This window comes from Solanum dulcamara, chromosome 3, assembly GCF_947179165.1.
Source record: "Solanum dulcamara chromosome 3, daSolDulc1.2, whole genome shotgun sequence".
NCBI lineage: Eukaryota > Viridiplantae > Streptophyta > Magnoliopsida > Solanales > Solanaceae > Solanum > Solanum dulcamara.
In genome coordinates, this window is record NC_077239.1 from 29,121,362 (window position 1) to 29,147,601 (window position 26,240).

Below are 26,240 nucleotides of genomic sequence, written 5' to 3' on the forward strand. Positions count from 1 at the left end.
TTGGAAGTAAACTGTTTTTGAAGGTTGAAGTTATAATTAATTGAAGTGTTGAAGTTAGAAGTTAGTATTAGTTGATTTTAAAAAGTTTTGAAGTTTGAAAGTTGAAAGTTTAACTTAGAAAAATATTGAAACTTAGATACTTGAATTTTAGGGCTTAGAAATTGGAATTATAGTGTTTTTGAAGTTAGAAGTTAGAATTAATTGATTTTTTAAAGTTAGAAGTTAGAATTAGTTGATTTTCAGAAGTTATGAAGTTTGAAAGCTGAAAGTTTAAATTAGAAAACTATTGGAACTTAGATACTTGAAGTATAAGACTTAGAAATTGGAATTAAATTATTTTTGATGGTTGAAGTTAGGATTAGTTGAAGTTTTGAATTTTAAAGTTAGTATTAGTTGATTTCAAGAAGTTTTTAAGTTTGAAAGTTGAAAGTTTAACTTTGAAAAATATTAGAACTTAGATACTTGAATTTTAAGATTTAGAAATTGGAATTAAAGTGTGTTTTAAAGTTTGAAGTTAGAAATAGTTGAAGTTTTTAAGTTATAAAAGTCTGAATAGTCTGAACAATTCTAATTAAGCAGAAATATAAAGTCTAAAACATTATAAATAAGGATACACGGAAAACAGATTCTAAACTACCCACGACTTATTGTCACATATACAAGAAACTGTTTTAACATAAATGTAAGAGATACAAGTATATTTGTCTCAGTTCCCAAAATAGAACAAAACATGAGGTAAAAGACGTCGAGAATCTACCGAAGAGGACAACCTGCTACCTCTTAATTGTCTAAAAGCTCGGACCGATCAAAGAGTACTATGAGTAGGAGGTACCAGGCTCAGATCCTATACAAATGTAGAAACAAGGGGTGAGCACCAATAACATCGTACTCAACAAAATGGAAACTAAATCCTAAGTAAAGCAATGCTGTACAGGGGTACTCCTGACATCCCAACCACAATCCTCCATAACTACACACCACTCAGACAACCCAATCTATACAATTTATATCACAACGACACTAAAAATGCTAGACAGTCTACAATAGAAGGCACCAATACATTATCACCAATATACTCAGGCAAACACATATAATCTTAGATCATAATCAATCACAAGAATAGATGAATGCAAATGGAATATCAAATATCGTGATGCATGTCTGTCTTACGATACACATCCACTGATCACCTCAGACCAAAACCCATGAGGGCCTCACATAGACCATATATCCGCCAGAAATGACCTCGACCAATATCTACAGAAAGAGACCTCAGCCATAATATCTGACGGAAAAAACCTCGGCCATAATATCCACCGGAAGAAACCTCGGCCACCAGAAGAAACCTCGGCAAATCACCTCGACTGGTAGAAACCTTGGTCCCAATATCCAGTACCTTACTCATATCATTTCTCACCCATCACAGATGCAATATATGCACAAATAAAGAGTGAAGCAAGATAAATATTTACAAAGATGTCATATAAACGTCAATCACACAATAGATCACTGTCACGAAATCCACCACACTTAGACGATTAATCCCTATTCAGATCCACTATCATCCTTGAACTCATATAATTCAATTCAATCTAATGACCTAACATATCCCAATCACCTCACATAGGAAATAAAAGGTTCAACATACTAAACAAAAGTTAAAATTTCACTTGCCTTAGCCAAAAAGTCACGAACAATTCAGAATCACCTCTTTTCCTCTTCGACGATACTCCAAATCACCACAATCTAATCAAATTTAGCCTCACAATCACATTTCGAATCTATTGACACTAAAATCAAGAAAAATGGGTGAAAAGAATAAAATGTTCAAAAATATCATGTCGAAAATCGAACTATTATTAGAAAGCCAAATTCACATCATTCTTGAAAAAACACAAAATCTCCAATTGGAAATCCACAATTTGAAGTCAAAATACGAAATTATTCAATGGAAATTAAGGGAAAGTGTTACAAATACATTATTCAATAGTTTCCCATGAAAAATCCCCTTGAAATTCGTCTGCACTGAGCTTAGAATGTCAAAAATGGAGGAATTTTGGCCCTAATCCCATCTTTTTAGAAACGACACTAATCAGGTCGAATTTGTTCTGTGCGGATACGGACAACTTACTATACGAATGCGGAGACAATAGAGACATAAATCCACGAACGCGGAGAAGTGACTTGGTACTCTCCGCGAACGCGGCCTATCCTCCACGAACGCGAAAAAGGAAAATGTCACACTCCACGAACACGGAGAGGGTGTCGCGAACGTGGAGAATAAATCACCAGACACCAGATAGCAGATTTTGGCAAGTGTCAAAGTCACAGAATAGACCCTCGAGATTCGTTCAGAATCCCTTGCACACAAATCATATATGCAACTGTACTATAATCGATGTTCCGTAGTCAATGGAATAATCGAAATTCAAATTCGAAGCCTCCTTGACCCAGAATCCAACAAGTCAACTAAATTAGTTTTGGCACTTAAAATACCCTCGGGACCTCTAAAAATTATAACGAAGCCATTTATCGCATTAGAATCACCTCCCAAAATCATTGGAACCACCAGAAATTCAATCCGAGTACTCGAACCTCCAATGTTGACCAAAGTCAAACTTGAACCAAACTTTAACTCAATTTCCAACTTCGGACCTAAATTCCACATGTTAACTCCAAATCTGTTTCCAATAACTCTCCTAGACCATTTTTTGCATTATGGAGCTGATGGAATTGATGTAATTCCATTCCAAGACTCAAAAATTCGAATGACTCCAAAACTCAAATTTTGACAACTTAAGCCTCTAAAATCCATTTCTCAAGCAAAACCTCAACTTTTTATAAGATTTTCAAAAACTAATTTTCAAACCCAAGTAAAAGTGACTCGGAAAAACTAACGGGAGGGGTAAAACAATAATTTTATCAAAAATGCCAAAAATGAACTTAAGGGTCATTACATCATCCACTACTAAAAACCATACTCGTCCTCAAACATAAAACAAAGGACATACCTTGAGTCTCAAAATGATAAGGGTAATGGGCCCGCATGTTTGACTTTATCTCCCAAGTAGCCTCCCCAACGGACTGATGCTTCCATTGGATGTTCACCGAAGCCATCTTCTTAGTCCTCAGTTTTCTGACCTGCCTATCCAAAATAGCCATAGGCTCCTCCTCATATGTAAAATCTGGGATCAACTCCACCGAATTATGGGAAATCACATGAGACTTATCCATAATATAAAGCCATAGCATCGAGACATGAAATATTTAATGTACAGAAGATAGACTAGGTGGAAAGGTAAGTTTGTAGGCCACTTCTCCTACTCGATCTAAGATCTCAAAAGGGCCAATAAACCTAGGGTTGAGATTTTTGTTCCACCCAAACCTTATGACACCCTTCAAGGGTGAGAACCTCAACCATACCTGATCGCCAACAAGGAATACCAATGGTTTAACCCGCCTATCAGCATAGCTCTTCTGGCGATTCTGAGCTGTCAACAACCTGCCCTAAATTAGCCAAATCCACTCCATGGCATCTCAGAGAAAATTGGTGTCTAGGCTATCCACTGCCGTAGAATCTAACCAGTCAATAAGTGATCTACATCTCCGACTATACAAGGCCTCAAAAGGAGCCATCTGGATACTGGATTAGTAACTGTTGTTGTAAGCGAACTCCACCAGGGTCAAGTGTTGATGCTACCAAGCAGTAAAATCAATAACACATGCTCGTAGCATATCCTTCAGTACTTGAATAGTCCTCTCAGATTGTCCATCCGTTTGAGGGTGGAATGTAGTACTCAGGTCCAACCGGGTACCCAATCCACGTTGCACAACCTCTCAGAAGTAAACTGTGAACAATAAGCCCCGATTCGATATAATGGAAATATGAACTCCATGGAGTCTAACAATCTGACTGATATAGAGCTAGGCCAAACTATCCTCTGTGAAACTAATCTTAACAGGAATGAAATGAGCCAATTTAGTCAATCATTTGACCACAACCCAAATGGAATCAAAACCTCCCATGGTAATGGGTAAACCCACCACAAAATCCATCATAATCCTCTCCCACTTCCAAGTGGGAATAGGCATCCTCTGAAACTCACCCTCAGGTCTTTGCTGCTCGCAGTTAACTTGCTGGAATGTCAAACCATTGTACACAAACTCGGCGATTTCCTTTGTTATACCACACCACCAATAGTGCTGACTGAAGTTATGGTACATCTTTGCTACCCCTGGATGAATAGAATATCGAGTTTAATGGGCCTCCTTGAGTATGAATCTGACCAACTCACCCACCTTGGGCACACAAATGTAACTCCCAATCCTCAAAACACCCTCCGAATGAAGCATTGATTCCTTAGCTTCACTCCTCGTTACCTTATTCGAAAGCTGCAAGCTTACCAACCCATTAACCAATCTCTGAACATTTTTAACTAAGGGTTGCTCCTCAACTAGAATAGCTGTAAGACTCCCCATGCTACAAGACTTCCTACTCAATGCATCGCCCATCACATTGGTGTCACGACCCAAGCCTAGGGCCTAGACGTGACATGGAGAATGAGAAACCTGAAAGTACCTCAAACAAGCCTCTTAACATTCTTTAAGCCTTTCATAGGTAATGACAATAGATAAACAAGCAAAAATCATAATAGTAAATCTTTGACATAAATATGTCCAATAATACCTCTAACTTTTAGATTTAACAGGGTTAAGACAAGTTCCTCGCTTACCCTTAATCATAATAGAAAGAAATGACATAGTAAGTGTCTAAAGATCCCAAGATAACATAAGATAGAAAGATAAAGGAATATTGTTTCTGGAATATAGGAACTCACCAAAAGTAGTCTTTAAACGAAATCTCTTACTAGCCACATGGAGGAGAACGAGGAGGAGCACCGGTCTCTATATGGTGATATCTTATAGGCAAAAGAATATGTTTTAGTACTTTGAATGTATTATGTATGTAAGCATGCATGAAAATTGAGGAAACATTAAAACATTTATGTAATATGAAATATAATGCAATTCATGCATATTCAAACATATCAATATCTTTTAAAATATTTATTTTGTAGAAAAATGACCATAACCGACATTTAAGACCATGAGAGCTATTACATGGAATCCAATATAAACCCTTACATTGGCTAGGGAGATTACTTGTCGGGTATAACTCCGTCAACTTTATTCATTTCTTTAACTTTAACTTTAAGGGCTTTCATGGATCCATTAGCCTAAGCCTACAAGGGCTCCTATATTGGCACATAGTTAATGCGACAAGGGGTTGCTAGTAGGATTCCCTTTTCGAATCACACCTCAATGATCCATTCGGTGCTAAGTCAATCCCACAAAATAGTTTAATACTTCAAAATAGTCATAGCATATAGCTTGAGAATTCAAAATATCATATTCGGTAGAATAGCTCATTAAAACATTTGGTGATTCAAATATGCAAGAATTATCCTTATATTTCATCATTCTTTTATTTTATAAGACTCCCTTTTTATCGTAGACATTGCTTTCATAAACATTCATTTGGATTCAATGCTTTTAAGTCAAACTTCATTAAAAATATATTAAAACTAGGTGGGTTCAAATCGCTTCCACTTGCAAACATGTATGTAAATAAATATGCATAAATACTTTGAAGTCCATTAATTAAAAATGATGCTTTAAACAACCCCCATGAATTTCAAGAACCTTTAAATAGATAAATAGAGAAATTACTTGCAAGCCATCAATTCATACCTATGAAATAATGTTGCATCAAAATAGACTAATAATTATTAGTTTAACCATGATTCATGCTATTAAGTTAAAATAAGAATTACTTATAAAAAATATTACTTGAAATCAAAATTTTTAATTGAAAGAGTTTTTGGACTACATGGGTGGAAGAACCTATGGATAAATACCCACATAACTTAGAGTAAAGCTTAAAAAAATAAATATCATTTATCATATAATCAAAATATTTTAGGCATGAGAGTGGAAGGAATACTCTAATTGAAGCCTTACATATCTGGAATTCGAAGAGTTACTCAGAATTGAAAGACTTAATAAACACTCCTGAATCCTAGAATTGTTTACTCGCCGAAGCATTTTGTGTATTATCCGGAGTATATGAACCATCGAAATAGTATTTTTACACTATTAAGAACTAAAACTATATGTTGAAAATGAGTAAAGGAGTGTATAGAGAGAAGAGTTTCTTGAGAAACTTTGATGAACAAAATGATAAAATAAGGTGGATATTTATAGGTGTGAAGGAGGGACCTAACTATAATTAAAATAATTATAAAGAAAAATATGAAAATTTAATGGAAGATTATGATGTTATGGGTGGTGTCAAATGGAGAAATATTGATGTCATGGGTGATGTCAAATGGATCTAGATCTTTGCATGGTTGGTGAGATGAACCTTCTTTTAACGGAATACCCTTTTTTGGAGCTGCGTTTGAAAAAGATAACTTTTTCATTAAGATTTGGTGTCTCATATGAATTGTTGCTCTAGAGGTTTACTTTCATTTTATTCAAGAATCAACTGATTTCGAGCATCCTACAGTGAGATATGATTTTTCTTCTACAAACACTCAATTTTGTCACAACATCATGTCTTGTAACAATTAATTTATTTGACCTATTTAACCTCCAAAACTTAAAATATGGCTCACAAAAGTTGTAGGTAATAAGGGTTATTCAGAAATTTGAATCACCTAATTTAGATAATCCTATTAAAAGTTATGTCCAAAATACAAAAGCGATATTATTTTCATCGAGAATTGGAACATCATATACAACGATTTTAGGGGGTGTTACAATTAGCCTTCCCCGAATGATATAAGATAGTCAAATCACAATTTTTCAGAAGCTCAACCCACCTCATTTGCCTCAAATTTAGGCACCACTGGCTTAAGATGTGTTGTAAACTCTAGTGATAGCTGAATATCTCATAATGAACACCATAGAAATAATGCCGCCATAACTTCAAAACAAAGATAACTGCCGCCAACTCTAAATCATGGATGAGATATTTCTTTTCATGAGCCTTCAATTGCCTCGAAGCATATGCAATCACCTTCCTCTTTTGCATCAACACTCCACCTATGGCTACTCCTGATGCATCAAAATACACGGTAAAGTGGACACCTTCCTTAGGCAAGGCCAACAAAGGCGCAATGGTCAATAATACCTTGAGCTTTTGGAAGCTCTCCTCACACTCATCCGACCAATAAAACACTATTCTGAGTGAGCTTGGTCAATGAAGCTTCTATCGTGGAGAAGCCTTGAACAAAACGACAATAACACCTTGCTAAACCCATAAAACTACGATTCTTTGTAGGTGAGGTGGGTCTAGTACATCCTCGAACCGCCTCTATTTTAGATTAATTGACTCTAATTCTCTCCTTGGACACCACATGCCCTAGTAAGGCCACCGAACTCAACTAAAACTCACACTTGGATAACTTGGAATAAAACTTCTCCTTTGTAAGCCTCTTGAGCATAATCCTCAAGTATTGCACATGATTTTCCTCAGTCTTGGCTTAACCAAGATATCATCAATGAAGAGAATCACAAAGGAATCAAGATACAAATGAAACACCCCATTCATAAACTCCATAAATGCTGCTGGGGAATTAGTCTTCCTAAAAGACATTACAAGGAACTCATAGTGGCCATATCTGGCCCGAAAGGCTGTCTTGGGAATATTTGAAGGCCGAATCCTCAACTAATAATACTTGGATCTCAAATCAATCTTAGAGAATAAGGCCGCTCCTTAGAGCTGATCAAATAAATCATCGATACGGGGAAGAGGGTACTTGTTCTTAGCAGTCACCTTGTTCAACTGTCTATAGTCGATACACATCCTCATAGACCCGCCTTTTTTCTTCAAAAATAGGGGGCACCTCAAGGCAAAACACTAGGGTAAATAAACTCCTTACTCAATAGATCCTGAAGCTGCTCCTTTAGCTTCTTCAACTCAGCTGGAGCCATATGATAAGGAGAAATAGAAATAGGCTTTGTGCCCAACTCGAGGTCAATAGCAGAGTCAATATCCCTATCAGGTGGACCCCTTAGAAGATTGGTATGAGATACATCCATAAACTCTCAAACTACAAGAACAGTCTCGGTAGAAGGGGGATCAACATCATTATCACGAGTAAATGCTAAATATGCCAAACAATCCTTATCAATCAACCACTAGGCCCGAATAAAAGAAATGACCCTACTATGATAGGAACAACTCGAGCCGTTCCACTCTATCCATGGTCTACCAAGCATAGTTATTATCACTATCTTGGCATAACAATCAGGAATAGCATGATACAGAGATAGCCAATCCATACCCAAAATAATGTCGAAGTCTACCATATCAAGAATAATTATGTCCACCCACGTCTCATAACCCGCCAAAGACATAAGACAGGATCGGTACACCTGATCCACTACTAAAGGCTTTCCTACTTGGAGTAGAAATATGCACAGGCACAAGCATATGATAACATAGCATGTTAAACCCAGAAGAGAAATATGCTGACACATACGAATAAGTGGATACGGGATCAAACAACACAAATATAGGGCGATAACAAACCGAAACAATACCTGTTATGACTGCATCGGAGGCCTCAGCCTCAGGTCTACCTGGTAAAGCATAACAATGAGCTCCCCGTATGCCACCTGTCTGGGAAACTTCCTTACCTTCCTTTTGTGCTAAGGCATCACCCGCTCCTCTATCTCCGGTATGACCACCTCTATCAAACTGACCCCTACCATGACCCTAAATTGGTGGGGCTGAACCTTTAACTAGTAGCGCTGGACCTTTAACTGGTGCTGCCTTAAAAGTACGGTATGGACCTGAATAAGTCTTCATGGGGAACTTTCAAAGCATATGATCTTGGGATCTACACCCAAAATACAGTCTTAGAAAAAATGGCTCATGTTAAGAAATAGGAGGGATAGTGTAACCATCTCGACCTGCAGGCCTATGCTGTGAACTGGATAAACCCTGAACTGAACTGTATGAACCGTGATAACCTATTCCTCTCTCAAATACTGGCATAGAGGAATGAACAGGCCTTCTGTGCTAAAAGGAACCACCTCCTCTGTAAGAACCTCTACCTCCAGATAAGGTACCTGAAAACTGCCCAAAACCACAGGCCCTCTTGGGGTCCCCAAATTCCTCTTTCTCCATAAACTCCTCCTCCTTGGCGTCATTACCCACTGACTAAGAAGAAGCTATATCTCTAGATACCCAAAATACTGGCATAGAGGAATGAACTGGCTCTCAAATCTGAGGTGAATCTCCTCCCTCATACTCCCAAGGGCCGAAACAATCATAAAAACCACTCGTGAATGCCTACCAAGTCACTAGAGGAGATCTAACTGGTAATGATCTAGAATATGTCCTCCACCATGCTCTAGGCTGCCCTTGAAGATGAAGAGCAACATTCTGAACACCATGGAACTCAGCCAATCCAACTGTCTCAAGAAACTCTATGCAGGTGGTCAAGAACTCATATGCATCCTCGATCTCTCCACCCTAGAATTGAGATGGGTCCATTTTATTAAACTTCTCATAACGGCATTGGTCATCCTTAGTCAATACAGCTACTGGTGCATCCTGAACCTCGACAACTGGGGCTTGAGGAACCTTATTAATAGGGACTACTAGCAGCTGTCCCTCTTGTCTCTGAGCCTCAGGAGCCTGCTACTGGTCTGGGAACTGGACCCTCACTCTTGCCTGTGATGTACCAGGTATGCCTACTGCACTGCCAGTCTGTACCATTATCCCGAGCATGCCAACACCCTGAGTAAAATGTCCTATAGTAATGGCACTGTCGCATACTCAGGACGAACCTACTCTACTCTGACCTCTGCCTCCATCTTAGGGGAAATTCACCTCTCATGATCCCTAGCTAGTGTTGCTCCCCGGCCTCGGCCCATACCTCAGCCTCTGGCCTTGCCTATAACTCTACCCCGAGCTAGGGTCTTAGTAGCAATCTCGAGGGCTGTCTGCCCTTGTAAACTAGAAGCTGATGCTCGAGTCCTAGCAATCTTTTGAAAGAACATGCGATAACTTATCACTTATATAAGAACCCACGCATGACAAAATTGAAAGAAATAAAAGATAACATCCTAACAGTCTACATAGCCCCTCGAAGATAAGTAACACACGTCTCCACACTGATCTTCGAGGCTCTAATAGATTGGGCTTGTATACATATGAAACCTATGAACCTGGGACTCTAGCACCAATTTGTCACAACCCAAAATCGAGTATTATGGCACTCTCCTAACCCACCAAGATGAGTCAGCCTAACAGTCTGAATAATTCTAATTTAGTGAAAATATAAAGTCTAAAATTATATAAATAAGGATAAGCGGAAAATAGATTCTAAACTACCCAAGAGTTGGTGTCAAAGGTACAAGCCACTATTTTAATAGAAATGTAAGAGATACAAATATAGATGTCTCAGTTCCAAAATAGAACGAAATGTGAAGTAAAAGATATCGAGAGTATGCGGAAGAGGACAGGTTGCTAACTCTCAAGCGTCCAGAAGCTCAGATTGGTCAAAGAGTACTATGAACAGGAGGTACCAAGCTCAGATTCTACACAAAGGTAGAAATAAGGGATAAGCACCAATAACATGGAACTCAACAAAATGGAAACTAAATCCTAAGTAGAGAAATGTGGAACACAGGTACTCCTGACATCCCAACCACTATCCTCCATAACTACACACCTATACTCAAACAACCCAATCTATACAGTTTATATCACAACGACACTAAAAATCCTTGACAGTCCACAATATAAGGCCCCAATACATTATCACCACTATACTCAGGAAAACACATAGACCATGTATCCACCAGAAATGACCTTGGCCAATATCTTCCGAAAGAGACCTTGCCTATAATATCCGTCTAAAGAAACCTCGACCATAATATCCATCAAAAGAAACCTCGACAAATCTCCTCGATCGGTAAAAACCTTGATCCCAATATCCAATACCTTACTCATATCATTTCTCATCAATATAAATATTCACAATGATATCATATAAACCTCAATCACACAATGGATCACCATCACGAAATCCATCACACTTAGATAATTAATCCTTATTCAGATTCACTATCACCCTTCAAATTATATAATTCAATTCAATCTAATGACTCAACACATCCTAATCACCTCACACGGGAAATACAAGGTTCAACATATTTAACATAGGTTAGAATTCTACTTACCTTAGCCAAAAAGTCATGAACAATTCAGAATCACCACTTTTCCTCTCCAACGATAATCTAAATCACCACAATCTAATGAAATATAGGCTCACAATCACATTTCAAATCTATTAACACTAAAATCAAGAAATTCAATTGAAAAAGGTGAAATGGTCAAAAATCTCATGTTGGAAACCAAACTCGAAATTTGATTATTTTTAGAAAAAAATGTTCCTCAAGCGATCAAGAATCTAATGGTGAAATCTTTTTCAAAAATGGGGTTAAAATGAGTTGAAAATCATTAGAAAACCAAATTCACATCATTCTTGAAAAAACCAATTTCTCCAATTGGAAATCCATAATTTGAAGTCAAAATATGAAATTATTCAATGAAAATTAAGGGGAAGTGTTTCAAATACATTACCCAATAGTTTTCCATGAAAAATCCCCTTGAAATTCGTCTACACCGACCTTGGAATGTCAAAAATGGAGGAATTTAGCCCTAATCCCTTCTTTTTTGAAAAGACACTATTCAGGTCAAATTTGTTTTCCATGGACGCAAACAACTTACTATGCAAACTCGGAGAAAGCGGAGACATACCTCCACGAACGCAGACAATGTTTCGCGAACGCGGAGAAGAAATCACCAGACACAAGACAAATTTTGGCAAGTCTTTAGGTCACAGAATAGACCCTGGAAATTCATTCCCCGTGCACAAAAACCATATATGCAACCCCACTAAATTCAACATTCTGGACTCAATGGAATCAGTGGAATTCAAATTCGAGGCCTTCTTAACCCAGAATCCGATAAGTCGCAATTAAACTAGTTTTGGCACTTGAAGTACCCAAAATACCCTCAAGACCGCTAAAAATTATAACAAAGTCATTTCTAGTGTTACAATCTTCTCCTAAAACCATTGGAATAATCAAAAATCAAATTCGAGTACCTGAACCTCTAATGTTGACCGAAGTCAAACTTGAACCAAACTTTAACTCAATTTTCAACTTCGGACCTAAATTCTATGTTTGAACTGCAGATCCAATTTTGAAAACTCTCCTAGACCGCTTTCTGCATTATGGAACTGATGGAATCAACAAAATTCCATTCCGAGACCCGAAACTCTGAATGACTTCAAAATTCAATTTTTGACAACTTAAGCTTCTAAAATTCATTTTTCAACAAAACCTCAACTTTTCACAAGATTTAAAAAGACTAACTTTCCAACCCAAATAAAAGTGACTCGGGAAAACTAATGGGAGGGGTAAAATGGTAATTTTATTGAAAATTCCAAAAATAACCTTCAAGGTCATTAAAGTTTGAAAGTTGAAAGTTTATCTTAGAAAAATATTGAAACTTAGATACTTGAATTTTAGGACTTAGAAATTGGATTTAATGTGTTTTTGAAGGTTGAAGTTAGAATTAGTTGAAGTTTTAAGTTACAAGTTAGAATTAGTTGATTTTAGGAAGTTTTGAAATTTGAAAGTTGAAAGTTTAACTTACAAAAATATTGGAACTTAGATACTTGAATTTTATGACTTAGAAATTGGATTAAAGTTTTTTTGAAGGTTGAAGTTAGAATTAGTTGAAGTTTTGAAGTTAGAAGTTAGTATTGGTTGATTTTAGGAAGTTTTGAAGTTTGAAAGTTTAACATACAAAATTATTGGAACTTAGATACCTGAATTTAGGACTTAGAAATTGGAATTAAAGTATTTTTGAAGGTTGAAATTAGAATTAGTTGAAGTTTTGTAGTTAGAAGTTAGAATTGGTAGATTTTAGGAAGTTTGAAGCTTGAAAGTTTAAGGTTTAACTTGGAAAAATATTGAAACTAAGATACTTGAATTTTAGGACTTAGAAATTAGAACTAAAGTGTTTATGAAGATTGAAGTTAAAATTAGTGGATTTTAGGATGTTTTGAAGTTTGAAAGCTGAGAGTTTAACATAGAAAAATATTGGAACTTGGATACTTGAATTTTAGGACTTAGAAATTAGAATTTAAGTATTTATGAAGGTTGAAGTTAGAATTAGTTGAAGTCTTGAAGTTAAAAGTTAGTATTAGTTGATTTTAGGAAGTTTTGAAGTTTGAAAGTTGAAGGTTGAACTTAGGAAAATATTAGAACTTAGATACTTGAATTTTAGGACTTACAAATTGGAATTAAAGTATTTTTGAAGGTTGAAATTATAATTAATGGATATTTTTAAGTTAAAAGTTAGAATTGGTTGATTTTAGGAAGTTTTGAAGTTTGAAAGCTGAAACTTTAACTTAGAAAAATATTGTAACTTTTTTTTTTTTTTTTTTTTAACGGGAACAGACCCTACACGAGGCTCCCACCTCTCGTGCACAGTCAGGGGTTAAGCAACACCCCCAAGCCTTAACATAAATAATCAAAATAAAAAATACAAGGAGGGGGACATAAACCTTACCTCCGATCCTATGGTGGTTCATAAGTCGGCTAACCTATTAAGGTCGGCTAACTCATCCCCGATACAAAAAAGAGACTAACTATAACTAGAAAGCAGTAAACCTGTGAGAGGACTCCTCCCGGTACAATTCAACTATGAAAGCATAAATGAGGGAGACTCTCCCCTTCCATGATAAAAAAGGAAAGTAACCTACACTAGTCCTATTCCAACTATGCTACGTACCAGACATAGCTACATTGAAGAAGAACAAGTATACGAAACTTCTATCTCGCATGGGATGGGAAAATTCTTTTCATCTATGCTCTTTTTAGTCTTGTCGTACCAAGTAAATCCATGTGAAGTGTGCCTTTGTATCAGTATCATGATTACCAGCTAAGGAGGCTGAAAGGAGAGGAAGTATATGGAGCTATAGTAGCCAACAGCCTGATTTGTTGTGGAGGAAAGTGTAGCTGCATTCGAACACCTGCATGGTGGTCCAAATGTATGGTTGCTGCAGACCTGCACCTGGACAGACAGACAAAACCAGAAACATACACAAGCAACCAAGTATGGAGGTACATGGGAGTGTGTTGGTTTTGGCATCTGTTGTTGCTGATGCTGTTGAACTTCATCTTGCAATTCTGCACTTTCAGCTTCAGCTCTGTGGTTGAATTGTTGTTTGGTGTGTGGTTGAGCAGTTGTTTGGTGTTGTGTTCCCACAGTATGTATATGAAGTTGATGGAGATGTAACATGTTACAGCTACTCATGATATTGTTGTTGGTTCTTGGATGTTGTCTATGAGGTTGTTGGAGTTCCATCTGGGTTCCACTGTTGCCTGTATCTCCAACAGCCTGCATAAACAAAGAAGCAAACAAACAAACAAACACATAATTCCAAGAACAGTTCCAAAAATGCTGAATGTGGTGCCATTCCTCTGTTGCAGCTGGCTTCCTCAAATTCTGTATTTGCAATATTGAGAGACTCCCATATGTTGTTTGATGTTGTCGGTTGTTGCAGTGTGTCAGTTCAGCAGCTTCCATATGTAGGGGTTCTTTAGTATACCTGCACAAGCAACCAAAAGGAAGGCATACAAACCTGCTAATCTGCAGGTTGCTGGAGCTGATGGTTGCAGGTTCCCTAGGTTGCTTGTTGGTCTTTGTTTTGAGGTGGTTAGACTTCTTGGAGTACCTGCACAGAAAAACAAAACCAACAAACTTGTATATGTTTCTTGTCTGCTGCAGGTTGATGGAGTTGTTGCTGGGGTGTGTTGATAATGGAGAATGTGGTTGGCAAGATGAATGTGCTGCTCCAAAGCAGCCCCAGGTTACTGCATCCCTTTTAGCATTTCCAAGGGGAGTCTGCCAGCTACATTGGTGAAGCTGAGGATGACTGATCTTGGGGATCAATGCAGTCTCAAGGAGGGAGTTGTAGCTGGGGTACCTGCATAGACAAACACAACCAACAAACCTCACAACTAAAGAGATCTGCAGGCTTCTGTACCCATGTTCCTTGTGTGCTGCAAGTTGGTGGAGTTGTTGCTGTGGTGTGTTGATGTTAGAGAATGTGGATGGGAGGCTGCTTCATAGAAACCCCAGGACATTGCATCCCTCATAGCAGTTCCAAAGAGGGCCTGCATAAGTGGACAAAGGCCATGTCCAAAAAGATGGAGAAGAACAAAGCCAAATGCTAGATTGGATGTTATGGGATTGTGTCTGTGAAGTCCTGGTGATCAAATCCAACTTCTGATGGAATAGATCCCCAGTTGTTGATGTCCCTAAGCAAAAACAATCAGCCAAAGACAAACAAACAAACAAACACAAAAACCAGGAGGAAGTTGCTGTTCTACACAATCCTTGTGTAGGCCTCTTAGTGAAGGTATTTGTTTTGGTGGTTGTATCTGTGATGTGCTTTATGTAGGTGTTGGGAACACAAGTTGATGAGTCCATCCTGACATCTGCATCTACACAACAAATAAGAACCAGCAAGAAAGGAGTTGCTGCAGGTGTTGAGCTAGTAGAGAAGGCATAGATGGAGTGGATTTGTTCCTTGTCTGCTGTAGGTTGGTATAGTTGTTGCTGGGGTGTGTTGATAATAGAGAGTGTGGTTGGCCAGCTGAGTGTGTTGCTCCATAGAAGCCCCAGGTTACTGCATCCCTCATAGCAGTGCCAAAGAGGTTCTAAACAAAAACAGTCAACCAAAGACAAGCAACAAAGCAAACAGGTGTTGAGCTGCTGCAGGTGTTGCAGGTATTGAGTTGCTGCAGGTGTTGTCCTCTATGTATTTGTTGTTAAAGCATGTTGGTGTATATCTCCAACAACCTGCAAATACACAACAAATAACCAAGGACAAGCAAAGACCTGTACAGGTTAATAGAAAAGAATGGATCTCAAAGAGAATTTTGGAGCCTGTTAGCATTTTCCATGTCGCTCGACTAACGTCTCCACTTATCCGTTTGAGCTGAAACTTTCTGGAGTTTGCATATATATCCTTTCCTTTAGACATACAAAGTTTGAAGGCTTGTTTCCCAAGTTGGAGCTTCCAGTTAGCAAAATTCTTCCTTTTTAAGCTTAAGACAGCTGATTGTTTCAAGCTCGCTCGCCTAACGTCTCCAATTATCAGTTTCGGCTGAAATTTCTTGGGCCTTATCAAAATAATATATGCTGCAATCCTGAAAAGTTTGGGGGCCTTTGGACAGGTCCACAAGTTACTCCTCACCCTGCACCTGCTGCCCTGCTGATTAGAGGTTGCAGGGTGTGTGGAAGTTGTAGTTGTGCTATTCTCTATGTATTTGTTGTTGAAGAATGCTGATATATCACTCCAGACACCTGCAATAATACAGCAAGCAAGCCCAAACAAAACATAGTGTACACAGACTAGCATTAAAGACAGGACCTCAGTAAGAGCTTTGGAGAGTGTTATCATTTTCCAAGTCGCTCGACTAACGTCTCCAATTGTCTATCTGAGCTGAAACTTTATAAAATTAGCATATATATCCTCTCCTTTAGCCATGCAAAGTTTTAAGGCTTGTTTCCCAAGTTGGAGGATCCAAATTACTAAAGGCCCTCTCTTTAGGCTTAAGGCAGCTGAATATTTCAATGTCGCTCGCCTAATGCCTCCAATTATCCGTTTGGGCTGAAACTTCTTGAGCCTTGTCATTATATTATTTTCTGACACCTTGCAAAGATTGGAGGCCTTTGGACAGGTCCACAAGCTGCACCTCACCCTGCACATGCTGACCTGCTGAAGCTTAAGTGCTGCAGGGTGGTTGGAATTTGTGTTGGTGCTTTTCTCTATGTATTTGTGGTTAATGAATGTTGATACATCACTCTAGGAACCTGAAATAATACAACAACCAAAAACAAACAAAACAAGGCTTGCACAAACTAGCAAACAGGAGGGGACCTCAGTAAGAGCTTTGGAAACTATTAACTGTTTCCAAGTCGCTCGACTAACGTCTCCAATTATCCGTTTGACCTGAAACTTCATGATGTTTGCATATATGGCCTTTTCTTTATCCCTGCAAATTTTGAAGGCTTGAATCCCAAGCTGGAGCTTCCAATTACCAAGTTTCTCTCTCTTTAGGCTTAAGACTGCTGATTTTTTCAAGGTCGCTCGCCTAACGTCTCCAATTATCCTTTTGAGCTGAAACTTGTTGAACTTTTCCAAATTAGTATATGATTCAATCCTGCAAAGTTTGGAGGTGTTTGGACATGTCCACTTGGTACAAATCACCCTGCACCAACAAACAGAAAAGCACAAAGGCAAGTAATTCTGCAGATTATAATAGCTACTACTATTGTCTTGTATGTGTTCCCTGAAAGTTGCAGTTTTGTGACTTTGTTGCTGCAGGATGTTGTTGCTGAGTAAGGTAAGAGGCAGGCTGAAATTGCAATACAAAGGGCTCCTTATGCATGATCCTGTGGTATTGCATCCTTTAGCAGCCATCCAAAGATGAGTTGCAACAGTTGGATTAGGCAAACTTCCACTTGTAGTTTGTTTCATCCTGCTACTGCTGCACCATGGGGCACCTAAGTTTGTTTCTCCAATGGTCCACATGCTGCTGCTCACCTTGAAATTTTCCAGACCTGCAACTACCTGCATATGCAAGTGGAAAAGAAAGGAGGAGATAGGTACTCTAAATCCTAAATCTAATGGTAAGGAGATTATCCTATAAAAGCAGTAAATTAGGGAGACTCTCCCTTTTTCAATGGTCCTGATTATCATTATTAATATCAGCTAATATTTCAAGGTATGAAGAAGTTCCTTCAATGTGGTTGATTGATCTTCTTCATCTTAGTTCTCCTGAAGCTAGCCATGCCAGCTTTGTCCATTTTGTAGTGTCCCTTGGTCTCTCTTGGAAGCTGCTGAAAGCTGTAGTAGTGTTGTGTATAGCTTTTCATGTGGCTTTCCTTTGAAAGTGAATCTGCAGTGTAATTAGCTTCCCTAAAGATATGCCTGAACTGGAAAGTCTCCAGTTTGCTAACCAATACCTGCAGTTCAGTAGTATAAGCAATAATGTTCCATGGAGGTTTAGCCTCTTGTTTGAGCCACTTGATTAGAAGTTCAGAATCAACTTCAAGGGCTACCCTGCTGTATCCATGTTGTAGGCACCACTGAATACCAATAATTGCTGCCTGCACTTCAGCTTGGTTATTAGAACCACAGCCTAGTGGAGATGCAAAAGCATATATTAACACTCCATTATGGTCCCTTAGAATGCCCCCTGCCCCTATCTTCCCTGGATTGTTAAGGGCACTCCCATCTGTGTTGAGCTTGATCATTGTAGGCTGTGGTTTAGTCCAGCATACCTTGGTTATTCTCAACTCATGTTGGCTTTTTTCAACCATGGTAACCAAATCTGCCCAATTACTTGGCAAATCAATATATGGATACACAGTGGAGATAAGCATATATAGATCTTTGGATATTGAGAATATTACTCTAGTAGCATTAGACTTCTTGCCTCCATACTTGCATGCACATCTATTCTTCCATAGATTCCAACACACAAAAATGGGGGTGGCCTGCATTACTAACTTATGTAGCTCATTGTTAGTTTTGATTAGCCACCACCTCATCATTAGGTTTCTTAGAGGAGTGTTGCTGTGTTGCAGACCCCAGTACCCTGAGAAGTGCTTCCATATGTGTTGTGCAAAGTAACCTGATACAAAGATATGCTCTATATCATCAAGACCTGCTCTATAACAACAGGAGCATGCAGCAGGATCCTGTCCAAAGGCTACTATTCTGTCATTTGTGGGGAGTTTAAGTCTGAAAGCTCTCCAAAGCAGAAAAGAGGCCTTGAAAGGAATACTATTGTGCCATATGTTGTTGTTAGTGGTTGATCTTGTCTTTTTCTTCCTTACCAACTTCCAGGCTGACGAACAAGTGAAGTTACCATGAGAGTTAGGCTTCCAGTAAGCTTAATCCTGCATATTTGGAATGTAGTTGATGGGAGTGCTGAGTATTCTGTGCACCAGCTGAGGGGGTGCATGTTTTCTTACTTTCTCTTCATTCCATCCTCCATTTTCCATGAATTCTGATACAGTAGAGTTATTCAATCTAGGGAGACTTTCATTGTGGTAAGCTAAGGGACCTACCCCTAGCCAATCATCCCACCAAAAGCTGCTTGTTCCAGACTTAATCCACCACTGTATATGAGGTTCTATATCCTTTTTGTTGCTCATCATATGCTTCCACATTAGGGACTGTCCTGTGTCCCACTTTTTAATTACTGGATGAGCCCTTTGGCAGTATTTTGCTTTAAGGAATTCCCCCCATAGTGTCTTCTTTGATCTGAAAGTCCACCACTTTTTGTATTGGAAGGATAAGAACACATCCTCTAATTTTTTAACACCTATACCACCCTCCTCATAAGGATAACTGAGAGTATCCCAAGAGGCCCAGTGATATTTTCTTCTTTCAGTATCCCATCCCCAAAAGAAGTCAGCAATTAGTCTTTTGATCTGATTCATGGTGGTCTTGGTAGGACTGAGAGCTGACAGCAGGTGTATAGGAATGGATTGCAGCACTGATTTTACCAAGGTGACTCTACCTCCATAGCTTAACATTTTAGTCTGCCATCCCCTAATCCTGCTTAGAACCTTAGAAACCATACTAGAGAAGTATATGATCCTTTGTCCTCCTATATATAGGGGGCAGCCTAGGTAAGTGATTGGGCCATGAGTGCATTTGTATCCTGTGATCATGCTGACTCTATCCACCACACCAGAGGGAGTATTCAGTGGTATCATGGTTTGACTCTTATCTTTATTGATAAGTTGCCCTGAAATATCTTCATACAGTTTAAGAGTTTTGGTAATCAGTGTAAGTGAGAAGTTGCTGGTAGATGTGAAAATGATCACATCATCTGCAAAGCTCAAGTGATTTACTTGAGGACCTCTTCTTTCCATCTGGAAACCTGTATATAAATGATGGTGATGAAGATTGTTGAGAAGTCTAGACAGAACTTCAGCTCCAATGATGAATAAGGTAGGGGATAGGGGGTCTCCTTGCTTGAGTCCTCTTGTAGAGTGGAAGAAGCCATGCCTTGCACCATTAATGATGACTGAGTACCAATTGTTTGACATAATCCTCCAAACCATATCAATCAACACTTCTCCAAACCCCATTTTCCTCATGACCATACAAATGAATGACCAAGAGACCCTATCATAGGCCTTGGCCATATCCAACTTTATCACCACATTATCCCCAGCCTTTGGTCTCTTAATATTGTGGATGATTTCTTGAGCTAACATTATGTTCTCAGAAATACTCCTACCTTTAACAAATCTAGATTGATTATCTGAGATTAGCTGAGGCAATATAGGAGCAATTCTGAGGCTTATCAACTTAGAAATGATCTTGTTAGTGAAGTTGCTGAGAGAAATAGGTCTGTATTCTGATAGGCTGTTGGGATGCTCATTCTTAGGAAGTAGAGCTAAGCATGCATGAGAAATAAACTTGGGAATACCATGTCCATTGAAGAAATACTGGACTAATCTCAGTAGGTCTTCACAGATGATATCCCAGAATGAATGAAAGAATTTCCCATTCATTCCATCTGGTCCAGCAGCTGATGTAGGGCTCATAGAAAATACAACTTTCTTCAGCTCATCCATAGTAGGTAAGGATTGCAGGCTCTCATTCTGCTCCTCTGTAACTATCCTTGGAATGCACTTAAGAACATCTTCCCTGATCAGTCTCTCTTCTCCAGTGAATATTTTTTCAAAGTGTGTTGTGGCTGCTCTTGCAATATTGTCTTCACCTTGAATAGTATTGCCTTGTTCATCACTAATCTGATGGATGAATAACCTTCTTCTTCTTCCTCTTATAATAGCATGAAAATAGCTGGTATTGGCATCTCCATCTTTGAACCAATGAAGTTGACTTTTCTGCTTTAAGATAGCCTTCTCCATCTTCAGATATCTGATGTACTGAGCATTGATCTGATGTAGCTTGGACCTGTTCTCTTCAGTATTGTCACTGATTATTTTCTCTTCAGCTTGTCTCACCTGCTCTTCATATTCTTTTACTGAAGCAAAGATGTCCCCAAACTCATTTCTTGACCACTTACTAAGAGTATTAGAAACTTTTTTCAGCTTTTGTTGGAAGGTTCTCATTGGATTTCCTTCCACAGGATTATCCCAACATGCTTTTACAGTGCTAAGGAAATTGTCATTGTCTGTCCAGCAGTTTAGAAATTTGAAATACTTGATAACATTACCTTGTTTTGCCCTGCTTTCCATCAATAGAGGACAATGGTCAGATCCTGTGGAGGCTAAGTGACTGACAGTTGTTACAGGCATGACTTCTAACCAAGAGTCATTAACCATGGCCCTGTCAAGTCTTTTCCAAATTCTAGCATCTTTATCCCTATTGTTGCACCAGGTGAACTTCTGCCCACAGAACCCCAGATCAGTGAGTCCACATGTTTCTATCACACTAATAAACTCAAAGCTCTTGTTCATATTATATGGCTGGCCCCCCATCTTTTCTTCAACATCTGTAATAATATTGAAGTCTCCAATGGTGCACCAAGGCTTCTCCTTACTGGAGAACTGCAACATCTTATCCCATAAGTCTCTTCTCATGTAATCCTTGCACTTTGCATAAACAAAGGTAATGAGGTAGCTATTAGGACAAGCCACATGATTGATCTCACAAGTGATCTGCTGCTCATCCTGGTCCAAAATGTTGCAGGCAATGTCTTTGTTCCAGAATAACCAGATTTTGCTATTGGAGTTAGACATAACATTATCCATACCTAGCTGAATTCTGTGGAACTGAATTTGAGATTTGTTGGAAAATGGTTCCAGCACTGCTATGATAGACAGCTTATGAAGGTCTTTCAACCTTTGTAACCTATCAAGGGCCCCCTGAGTATCAATACTCCTTGCATTCCAGCAGATTGTACTAATCATCAGGGTTTTTGAGTTTTGGACCTAGTATTGATATTGCTGTTGACAACAACATTATCAGAACTGCTGATGGTACTTTGTTTAGTCTTCTTCTTTGTTTGCTTACTTTTAGAGGGTGGCTCCTTCTTTTCCTTGTCTTGCAGACTTTCCTTCTGCAATAGAGCTGTCATTGTAGATCTGAATGCCTCTAGGTGATCTTCTTTTTGTGCCTCTTCCCCATGGCCATGGTCTTCCTCATCTTCAGAATGAGTGACCCTATATTCATCAGAGGATCCCTGTGACTTAGCAACCAGTTGGACCTCATCCTCATGCACCTTGTCCCTGGATGGGCTGAAAGCCTTAATCAATTGTTCACTCACAGCATCCTCATCCTCAGAGTCAGTCATTGGTTGATAATCACTGTCCTCTTCATCTTCATAATCCTCATTCTCAGACTCACACACAGCATACTCATCTTCTTGTATGTTGGTGTTGAGGGTGCAGGTGAGCTGAGGTAGATCAGTAACTCTCTCAGGGATGATTTCAGCTGGATTTCTAGGAGATGTGGGAATGCAATGGGCTTGGAGAGGAGTGATATTCATCCCCACCTGGTCATCATCTAAGACAAATTGTTGACACCCTTGCTCCCCTTGCTGTACTATCACACTGTCCATTTTGGGAGTTTGACATTTCTCGGTTGAGTTCATTTCTTTTATTTTCTTTTTGATGGCTTCTCTTCTTTTCTTGCTCAGCTTATTCTTCTGAACAGTAGAACTTTTACCACTAGTACTGGGATGAGATCCCAGGTCTTTGGCCATGGCACCTTTGCTAGCTTGCATGGTAACTTCATCAGTATGACTAGCTGCAGGGGTAGGAATGTGTGTTGGAGCCTTTTGAGCAGAGGTAGCAGGAGCTCTAGAGTCACTCCTAAGTTCAACAATACTCTCATGCATAGCATGAGGGGGTACCCCTCCCCTATTGGCTTCTACATCCTGCATGTTAGTGGGGTTCTCCTGTACACTTCCAGCCTTTCCTCCTTCAACTACCAGATCAGCAGCAACAATATTAATCTTTGGGAGGTTCAGGGGTATTAAGAGTGATAAGTCAATACCTGAATTCCTTGCAGCATTGGTCCCTTGAGCAATACCTGTTAAGATAGTACTTGTGCATACAATATGGGGGGATGGGGTTTGTGGGAGAGATAAGTCAATACCTTGTCTCTGATCTGGAGTGCTTTCCTGCATTGTTGATAAACTCTTCACTATTGAGTTCTTTTGAATGTGTGTGTTCCCTGCAATTTGGTTAGTGGGTTGATCTTGCATAGCAAGATCAACATGAACATTGGGAATAGAGATAGAAGTAGTAGTTTTACCTGGATTTACTTTGCTTTGCTGCACTGCAACATACTTACCTTTGGTTAATACTCCTGCAGCTCTTGTTTCTTGGTTCAGCTGGCCATTAATGTGTCCTTTGTTCTGTTTCCTTCTCTGAGTTTGCCAAGCATTGTCCTCCTTGCTAGCCTTATTGTTCTGTGACTGTTGTGGTATATTGGATGTCAAAAGATTTTGGTGCACCTGTAAGTTGTCAGATTGAGGTTGGTTGTGCTCTTTGTTCTCTCCCTGAGTTTGACTTGTATTTTTTGTTGTATTTTCAGAACTTTTCTTTTTCATTTGTTCTTCATCTCTTCTCTTGATATTACACACATGCACCATGTGCCCCTGATGCTTGCAATACATGCAGTACTCAGGCACACTCTCATATAAAAGTTCCTGCCACCTTCCTATTGTAGGATCACTTTTGTCATGCCCAAGCCATACATGATGGGGTCTTTCTTGTGTAAGGTTAACCTGTACTCTTACCTTAGCAGTGCTTCCCCTAGTCTTCTGAATAGAGGCTGCATCCATGAAGAGTACTTTCCCCACAGGAGCAAGGAGAGTGGTCAGGAACTCCTTATCATAACAGTGCCAGGGGAGTTCAGGAAGGGCAACCCAGACTGGGACAATGGGAGTCTCCTCCTCAGGCCTAAAAGTTGGAGTCCAGGTTTGTATCCTCATAGATTGGCCTTCAATGGTCATTCTTTGCTTGGTCCACACAGTTGTGTAGTCCAATTCATTTTCCAAGTCAATATATACATGTCTGGCATTGAAGTGGGCAATTTTAACACCCCCTACCAATTGAGTTTGGAGAATGAAGCTTCTCCTTATTAGCTCCACCTTAGGCATAGTGTTGCTGAATTTTCCAACAAGGGTATATTTACACTTTTCAGCCAATTTCACCATGAAATCCTCTTTGTCATAAATGACAGCTGGTAGGCCTTGTCTGGTGGTGTAAATAGGAGTAGACAAATTAAGAGGGGTATCATTTTTTGCTTGGTTCATCCTCAGTTTGGAAGCAAAGGTTTGGATAACTGTATATGGGGCTGGTTGAGGGACCTGTTCCTTTCTATTAGGGAACTGGTTCTTTGGAGGATTTTTAGAGGTGCTTTCTATTGGCTGGGGCTGGTTACTAACAGGTCTGGAGCCCTGGTTAGTGGGGTTAAGCCTATCAAAATTGGAGGAGACTTTAGGGAAGCTGTTTTGAATACTTATAGGCTTGTGCATTTGCATCATGTTGTTGACCATGTTTTGAGAGTTGGTATTAGGCTTGGGATTAGTATGCTCAGTATCCTGCATGAACATACTAGGAGCAGTACCAGGGAGTTCACAAGCTCCCCTGGAGTTCAACAAGTTAGCATCAACATTTATAGGATTAGAGGGATGCTCATCTGCACTATGCTTACCAATATGATGGATAGACTCATTAACATTAGGCACCACATTATTATTCAAACATTGCACAAGATTATTAGGATTCTCAATATGCTTAGACTGTATTTGCATGTCATTAGGGGAACAAATATACTGACCCTGCATATTGAGTTTAAGAGAGTGAGAGGACTTACCTTGTGCTCCTGTGGTTGAGCTGCTGCTGTGGGGGTGGTTCAATCCTTTTGGCATTTGATTCGTTTGATTATTTTGGGATTGAATACCATTGGCAAGGTACTGAGATTGATAATTAGCCAATGTAATCTCCTCAGTTCTAACATCACTGTGCCTGTGACTATCTTCCTCAAGCAAGTCTTGACGACTTTTTGGATTTGAACTTTTCGGAGCTAATTTGGGGTCTGTAGCTTGTGTAGGAAGCCTCACAACAGCCTTAGGAACATTTTGGCATTGGCCCTTCGTCATTTGTCTCGCCGGAACTCCGGCGACCCCACTGTGGTTGTCGTCTTGACAACTTTTCAAATTTGACTCAATTGGTAGTGATTCGAGGCTTGCCACATAGCTAGGAAGCTTCTCAACACTGTCACGAACCTGTTGAACTATGCCTTGAACCAATTGGCTCGCCGGAGCTCTGGCGACCTCTTCACGTTCAGAATTCAAATTGAAATTCGAAGCTTTTGGTAGAAATTCGAGCTGGTTTTGGATACCTGGTAGGTTCTCCTTATCCAACTTAGTAAGTTGGCATTGATTTTGAGTTGAAATTTTTGCCTGAGCTCCGATGCCAAAAACGTGTTCAGTGGTCAAATTGAAATTTGAGATTCCAAGTTGATATTCGAGCTGGTTGTTTATGCCTGTGAGGTGCTCCATGTCCAGCTGAGTATTTTGACATTGAGTTTGGTCCTTTAAGCTTGCCGGAGCTCCGGCGTCGGCGTCGATATTATCACCGGCGATAGCTACGTCGGTGAAATTTGTCCCATTATGTGCGCCATCGTCTGGGGAACAATCCCCAGTGGTCATATCCTCTCAAACATGGCCGGAACTAGGTCGAACGAGTGATGGCAACTGCGGCGGCGCAGTGAACTTCGCCTCTTCAGTCGCCAGTGCTGAACTCACATTTTCCATGGTGAAATTGTCTGAAATTTTGATATTGTATAGATTAGGACATGGAGATTCATCTCCAACATTTGATTCTAGTCGAATCAAACCTTTTTCTTTGAGAGCTATGATTTTTTGAACCCAGCTAAACTGTTCTTCAGAAAGTGCTACAGTGATCGCAGTAGTATTTTGCACTTTCGAAGAGCTGTGGGTTGAATCTGAAGATGCGATAACTTTTGTTGAATCCGTATCGAGAAGACCTACGTTCCTGTCTTTCGAACGAAATTTTTCTACGTTGGGAGGTGGTTCCCCTCCCATACCTACTTAATGCTCAC